Raw genomic sequence first — 8653 nt, forward strand, 5'->3', positions numbered from 1 at the left:
TCACTCCATGAGGATCTCCCAGTATTCACGGTATAGATCCACTAATGTCGCCACACACACACACACACACACACACACACATACACACACACACACACACACACACACATGACTTCACAGCAAGGTAGGCAGAGTTCCTTATCAACGGATCTGAAAGGAGAGAGACGAGGAGGATTACTAGACCAAAGTCTGAGACTGTAGCACAGTGTCATGTCATGGTTAGGTACATAACGTCCTGTACATTACACACACACACACACACACACATACTGTACTGTACTGTACTGTAGTGTACTATACACGGCAGGGTAGCATTAAAGGCTGGAGTCAAGCTAAGACAAATAAGGGTGTGTCCATACAAGACTTGAGCTTTTCTAACATGACTGTAAAATGACAGCGTTTATCTTAAAGCCAGAGCAGGATGTTTTATTCATACATGCAGCGGAGAGGTGTGCTGATGGTTATCTGTGCAGTAGTAGGGCAGGGTTAACATATAGGCTGGCTGAGTGTTAGGTAAGGTCCTTAGCTGCTGACTCACACTATGAGCTTTTCACCCAGTTGGCTCTGTTGGCTGATGTATGCATTTATAAATATGTCAAGCTAAAGCAGAATGGATGCAAATAATGTTGAGCTGTTCTTATTTTGATTGAATGTCACACTCTCCAATTTAATTCTGACATTCTTTGACTTTTAATTTACAATCATGCACAACCAAAAAAGAAAAATCGGCACTGTAGAGAAGCAGGAATATATTTGCCTCATAAATACAGTAAATGTTCCCTTTTTTTCCTTTCTTTCCTTCCTTCCTTCCTTCCTTCCTTTCCTTCCTCCCTTCCTTCTTTCCTCCCTCCTTATCTTTCTTTCCTCCCCCCTACCTTCCTCCCTTCCTTTCTCTCTCCCTCCCTCCCTTCCTTCCTACCTTCCTTCCTCCATCCTTCCTCCATTCCTACCCTCCTTCCTTCCTTCCTTTCCTTCCTCCCTTTCCTTCCTTCCTTCCTTCCTTCTTCCTCCCTCCCATTCCTCCTTCCTCCCTCCCTTCCTCCCTTCCCTTTCTTCTTCTTCCCTCCCTTCCATCCCTCCTTTCCTTTCCCCTTTCCTTCCTCCCTCCTTTCCTCCCTTCCCTTCCTTCTTCCACCCTTTCATCCTTCCTTCCTCCCTTCCTTCCCTCCTCCCTCCCTCCTTTCCTTGAACAGGAGGGTTAAAACATGAGCTGCGCTGGGCTGGATTTATCTCACATTCATTCGTCTGTTGTTCCCGGGAACTTTTTTTTTTTTAAGAATGAACATCACTGTCTCGAGGCTGATTGCAGCGAGCGCACGGAGCAAAAAAAATGTATTTTTATTGGAAACAGGTTGAAATAATACTTTGCTAAAGGCTACAATCAGACTGTGCAGACAACACAGCGGCTGTGATTGGGTTTGCTTTGTTTTTCCTGGCACTGCATTACCGGCGCAGACCTTCTCTGTGCCACCGGTCTGTATATAGTATTTGACAGCGTATGTGAGAGTAGCCTGCAGGCGCCTACAGCACAGCAATGCTGAAACCTCATTCCACGAGTGTAAAGTTAAGAGAGAGAGAGAGAGAGAGAGAGAGAGAGAGAGAGAGAGAGAGAGAGAGAGAGAGAGAGAGAAGGAGACAGAGACAGAGAGAGAGAGAGAGAGAGAGAGAGAGAAGGAGACAGAGACAGAGAGAGAGAGAAGGAGACAGAGACAGAGAGAGAAAGTAGAGGTGAAACTGGAACTTGAAGAGTCTGTTGCTAAACGTGAGAAAACCTCATTTATAAAGCACGTTGCTCATTTCATAATAATTCAAATGACTAAAAAAAAATTCAGCCCTGGAACATAAATAAGTGTGTTCAATGCAAATGGTGAATTAATTAAAAAAAAAACATTAATATATCTCGTTTTAACCGACTTTAAAGACGCCCTTCTCCTTTTAACATGTATATAAATAGTCTTCTTAGATTGATTATTAGTGTCTGATGTGATGATTCTCCCACAAAACACTCAAATTAATTCATTAAAAGAATTCAAATCTCCTTCTTTGAAACATGAGAATCTATGAAAATGCAAATATTGTTCATATGTGTCCGTTGGTTTTCACATCACTCTCACTTCAGTTGCATACTCGACCAAGATTTGCTCCAAAGTACCAACAATTCATATTTGTTTCAGTCAGCTTTCTGGGAAACTATCTGATTTCTGGCTGGATGTGGGATGAGAAGATCATCCTTCATCCTAGATTTTGAAATTCTAACAGCAGGCACAGTAGCACATACTTGTTTATGCTAGAATATGAGAGGTGGTAAACAGAAAAAAGAAACTTCATAAGTCAGTGGAACGGCAACTAACCGAGTCAGGACTAGATATGACTCTTATTCTGTTTCTCACTTTAACTCATCTCTCTGTCTCTGTCTCTCTCTCTCTCTCTCTCTCTCTCTCTCTCTCTCTCTCTCTCTCTCTCTTCCTTCCTACCTTACATTCAGTCTCTGTCTTTCCTGTCTGTGTGTCTGTGTGTAGTTGTGTCTTCAGAAGGCATACTATACGACAGAAGTTAACATATGCAAAAAAAAAAAAAAACAACAACCCAACCTGAGTGATAGAGGGAAGCTAGCAGGACTTGCGTTATTTGGCACCGCTGTGCACTTTGATGCAGAGAAAATGGAAAATCCACCAAGGACAGAAGTGAGTAATAAGAGACACACGCAAAAGTAAAAGTAGTTGGAGACTTGAAAAGGCTTCACAAGGCCTGTGTTTGTGTGTGTGTGTGTGTGTGTGTGTGTGTGTGTGTGTTTGTGTGTGTGTGTGTGTGTGTGGTTCCTGTGACAGCATGACATCTATATCAACCTACTGCAAACTGACTGCTTTTCTGTGAAATTAAAACTCTGTGTGTTTCTGTAAACTGAAGAGCTTCCTCACAATATTTCCTACCTTTCCTGCTTACTTGTTGGTCTTCATGTAGGAAACGAACATTTCTGTTTATATCTCGATGCACAAAAGAGGATCAATATGTAGCGGCGACGGTTTGTCTGCAACTCTTTTGCTTGTCAAATAATCTTTAAAGTCACTTTTAAAGCAATAATATAACATGATTTCTAACCTCAGTAAACGTTTTCAAAATGTGTTTATGGTCTCAATCGCTAGTTTAAAGCCTTCTTCAATGCAGTATGATGTTCATTTGGGACATTTTGGCCTCCCTGATTTTATATGTGACGATAAAGCAGGGTATGCATTAGGGGGCGTGGCTACGTCCTGATTGACAGGTTGATTGACCAATGTCCTCGTTATCCAGCCATCGCAACCATAGCAACCTCCCCGCTCCGCCCATGGCCCCGCCTCATGCCCATATAAGTAGAATCTGTGTTTTTATTTTTCCCAGCATGCACCTGAAATTTTCAAGATGGCGCTGCCTAGATTTGAAACTATTGGCTTCCGAGTAGCAGTCCATAAACCAATGGGTGACGTCACGGATGTTACGTCCATTTCTGTTATACAGTCTATGATATTTCCAGCACCTAGTGGCCGTTTGTGGCATTGCACTCGAAGTTACTTCCCTGTCAAACTGGTGGTAGTATTGCTGTATACAGTGGTATTCTCTCTGATACACCAACAGAGCAAAATGTTCTGTTGCAACACTGACACAGAGGTGTGTTCCTCTGTTGTCACAGACAGTTGAACTCTTGACTGTTCGGTTTCTGGCCGGTAAATATTTTGACATTTATCGAGTGCTCACCTCCTGCACCTGCTTTACATGTGCTCACATCGCTCTTTGTGTGTTTTAAGACCCAGTGTACTTTGGATTACAGTTTCATCTCAGCTGTTTTGTCTTGGCTGTCTGTGAACCTTGTTTAAACTCACATCTCTTCATTATGCAGTGAACTGATGCATTATATAAGTGGGGGCTGGCTTTTCTTTTTTGCAAGTATGTCATTTTAAAGGTGTGTGTTGCACTGTTATATTCCTAGCCCTGGCATTTGTTTGTGCTTGTTGAAACTCATTTTTCGACACACTAGGATGACTTGTGCTCTGTCAAGCCCTCGCTGTCAATTCCTTTTTCAAACACACGGCATACAGTGTGCGAATCTGGTGCTCACACGCACGTTCCTCTGTGCTGAGAAGAGGAAAGTTTCAATTGACAGTAAAAAGAGAAACTGGGCAGTGAAAACGGTTACAGATGGGCCAGAGACAGATAGGGAGTCATAGATAACAGACCCAGAGCCACATGTGACATCATGAGTCGCATGGTTTCTCAGTGTTTTGTGTGGCAGGCTTTGTGGATGAGCTCAGCCACTAACTCCTAAGTGTCTCTTTATGTCATAAAACCACTGTTTAAATGGAGATGTGATAAATAGACTGGAAAAAATTGTCAGAAAGCTTAAGTGCAAGCATTGAAAACTAAATTGCGCTGGCTTATTTATGGACGTGCATGTGATCGGAGTGTGTCGAAGTGTTTTGGCATAATGCATCTATTTAAATCAATGTGTACAGTACAGTAGGCTAAGCTATGTTTTAGAGGTTAATTATAAATCATGAAATTGCAGTCTGCAAAGTTTTCAGTGTCAAACTCATCATGCGGGGTGGAATCTGCAGCATCAGACGGGTTCTCGTTACTCTGGGCGTCTCATCACGTATGTTGTGAAGGCACTGACTAAAGAACCCAGTGTACCATGGCCCCTGCAGTGTGCTGGGTTATGTTAATGACATGGCTCCACAAAGGAACTGTCTGCTTTAATTATGGAAGAGTGTGAGGCTCATGGCTTCTGCTCCCCTTTCTGTTTCTTTGATATTCTTTCCTCTTCTTCCACGCAGTTCCTTCCTTTTCCTTTTTTCACCGCTCTCCCCCTAATGTGGGCCTTTTGATTTTCCCTCTCCGCTGCATCGCGAGGAGAGGTGGACTAATCCTCTGAATCAAATGTGTCACCTACTCTAAGCAGGAATGAATAGGCCCTAGATTACCACTGGACACTAATCGCATTTAGCCTCCACGATGATATGGGCTTCTGTGATGGGGCTGGGCTCTGGGTCTGAGGCCAGGGTAATTTAATCCACGGTTGAGCTTTGGTGGTGCCCAGCTGTTGTCAGGCACCTGTTGAGCTTCTTCCTTCCTCTTCCTTTCTGGATTCTATGGAAGGAACTTGATTGTGGGTCCATAAACATTTTTTATGATTTGCAAAGATGGAGAGGGATCAAGTTCAACGACACTATACGACACAAATACCAAAATCACAGGGGCCTTTTTTTGTGGATTTTGGCGAACACATCTATCAGTTATGATATTATTGAGCTCATCTAGTTAGTTGGTGAATGGAGTGGGCGAGAAAAAAATGAGCATCGAGACGATCAAACAGGTTGTAAAGAAATTCAGTTCAGCTTGGCCAACTTGGAAGTGACAGTTGGAGTAGTAATTTTCCATTTGGTTTCAGTTTGTCTTCATTTTCCCTTCCAAGTAAGATCAGCTAACCTTTACAACCTATCTCATCTTGTGACTGCTGCCATGTTCTCACATATCAGATAACAGAAGCAACATTTGGAAAAAAATTGGATCTAATTTCTAATAAACAAGTAATATCCATTAAAGAGGACATGTCATGCTAATTTCCAGGTCTATGTTTGTATTCTGGGGCTCTACTGGAATGTCTTTGCAATATTAAAGCCAGTGTTTATCTTATACTGACCCTTTCTGCAGACCCCTCAGTTCAGCCTCCGTCTGAAACAGGCCGTTTTAGCTCCTGTTCTTTAAAGCCCCCTCCCTCCTGTTGAGCCTATTGGTTATCTTCCAGTTCTGGATGCTATATAAACAAACAGTAGTAGTATAATTTCACATCTTTCTTGTTCTTTACCCCAAATATGAACTGCCTAAATCCATCTTTACACATTGGAGGCTGAATCTGATCCGAAAATATGCAAGTGGACGGCAAGTGGATGAAATTGACGGCCATTTGTGGGCATGAGCAGATGGATTTTACACATGTTCACCTCAGGTTTTGGCCCTTTGACCATGTTAAACACAGACCTGCAACATTATACACATATAAAGTAACAAGCCATGGTCTCTTTTAAGCTTTTATGTAAAACACAGAGCATTGAAAAGTTCTGTGTCCAATCAGAAAAGGTTTCCGAGCTCGATGTGAAGTCACAAAATCATGCTTAAATCAGATTTAATGTGAACTTCACCCCTTCAGCAGCAGATGAATGTAAAACCAGCACATACATCATTCTGCACAGTGAACAGTAACGACAAACAAAACACATTTTTTTGTGATGGAGAGGGGGGAGGGGGGAGGGGGGAGACTTTATAATTGTTGAATCCTGTCAGTTAATGTCTAGCCGCAGTTTGCTGGTTTAACTGTTGGTGGATCAGAGAAGAGTGACTAATACCGAACACACACAGAGTTACAGTTGCACTTTTAATTTTGATGACAGCTCTAATTTGAAACACAACTCAACTGACTTTACAAAAAAAAAAAAAAAAAAACAACCAACAAAAAAACCAAAAAAAAAAACAGGGGAAGACCCGTCCGGGAGAAAACTGCAACGTGACTAAGAATGTTCTGTTCTTGACTTGTACAAACGAGTACAGTGCTGCTAATGTTAACCGCGTGTCTAAAATGGAATTAAAGTCATTCATGCCACTATGGGATGAGGAGACATGCTTATAGTATGTTTATAGGCTATTCAATCAGGCAATCCTACAGAAGAAACTTGGTCCAAATATCTCAAATAACCTGCTGGTAGTCGGCCAGTGATACAGATAGCTAAACTAACTCCATCAGCAGGTTCTTGAAATGACTAATTTCCTCTAAACCCTGGTCTCAGTATGATCGTGTTCAAAGAATAGCACAGTGAAATGAAAGCTTAAACCTATAAAGGGAAATTAAAAAGTCATATTTTAAACAATCTCGAAAGCATTTGAATAGGGATTCATTTTGTTACTACGCTACAGATGTGTTGCATATAGTTATCTGCTCCAATGCACCCTGAAAAAAAAACATGTGAATATGAACAGAGTAGCCTATATTATTAGTCTCTCATTTTTCTGCAGCGACAGTTTAGTAGCCCCCCCCTCCCCCTCCTTCCCTCCCCGCCTCCCTTCACCACTGTGTCCCTTTTACTCTTTCTCAACACATACTTCATGCAAATGCAATGTTAAGGGCACTGGAGCAGAGCTATTCGCAGCTTGACCAACAGTAAATTTTCCATTTTGACAAGCCCTGTGGCATTGTCTTCTTTCTGTTTGCCATGGCCCATGCCCCCTCCGATCGCCCCCACCCCCTCATCTCACACTGTCTCCTTGAACCATCCAGCTGTGCATGTGCTCATCAACGAGGCCTTGTGTGTGTCCCTCTCCGTCTTTCAGTCTATCGCCATCGTCATCTTTGTCCTTATTGCCTATCCTTCTCCTCATCTCTATTTGGTAATCTCCTTCCTGAGTGCTGTGTGTTTTATGACCCCTACTACCCCCCCCTCATCTCCCCCCCGTATAGTGAATCCAGTCTTTCACCCGGACAAAAATGACTGCCCTTGGACTGACACCCTGAACATGCTGCCACCCACCACCCACACCCACCCCCCCTCGGACTTCTCCACCCTGAATAGATTTACACACAGATGGCCTGAAGGACATTTACTGTAGCATGTGTGTGTGTGTGCATGCATGTGTGTGTGTGTGTGTGTGTGTGTGTATGTGTGTGTGTGTGTGTGCATGCATGTGTGTGTGTGTGTGAGAGATTTTTGGGCATGCACATCCATGTATGTGTGAATAAATGATTTTATCTCAGTGCGCATGACTGGTGAATTGATTCCTGATGTTGTAGACTACATCTCAAGCTTCATAGCTTTACAGTGAAAGAATGCATTCAAAGCCAGAACATGTTTTGAACTACATTAAACAGTTAAAATAGCGTGAAGGAATATTTTTGTCCCTAATGTGCATCAATTCCAGATGCACAACAGAGATCTCCCAAAAGAAATGTATGCGTGTGTGTGTGTGTTTGTGTGTGTGTGTGTGTGTGTGTGTGTGTGTGTGTGTGTGTGTTAAGGCTGTCATGCAAATCCCATCGGGTTGTGGTTTTAGGTTGATGTTGCCAGTGTTAATTTGCATTGCGGACCACAGAGACATAGTGGGCCGTCTCTAGGGGCAGGATCTACCTTTCACCCCAGCGTATACTGGAAGTACAGTGAATATGGGACTTATATATATATATATATATATATATATTGAACCTTGAGTTCTTGGTGTGTATTACCAGTCTTGAAATAGAACAATGCTTCTTTTTTTCTTGGCATGGCTTCTTGTTTTACTCCTCTACATTTTAATGGTTAATAATCCCTTTATGATTGAAACACACACATACAGTAGGCAAACACATAAATGCATGCAGCTATCGTCAAGCCGACATCATAAAGTAAACTCTCTGTAAAGTAAACAATTACTTTTCATGCTTAAGATCCCTCGCCAGACAAGTTCGTGATCCCTCAGGCTGCTACCACTGATGCTAAAAAACTGATGCTACAGTATCCCCCCCCCCCTTAATGTCACTGGTTTGTGTGGCTTGTTGGTATTTTGTCTCGCTCTGAAGAAAATCCTAAGGGGCTTTGGATGTTACATATAATTTACTGTAATTAAGTAGTATTATGACTAAAGAGGCCCTGTC

The sequence above is a fragment of the Scomber japonicus genome, chromosome 20, assembly GCF_027409825.1.
Source record: "Scomber japonicus isolate fScoJap1 chromosome 20, fScoJap1.pri, whole genome shotgun sequence".
NCBI lineage: Eukaryota > Metazoa > Chordata > Actinopteri > Scombriformes > Scombridae > Scomber > Scomber japonicus.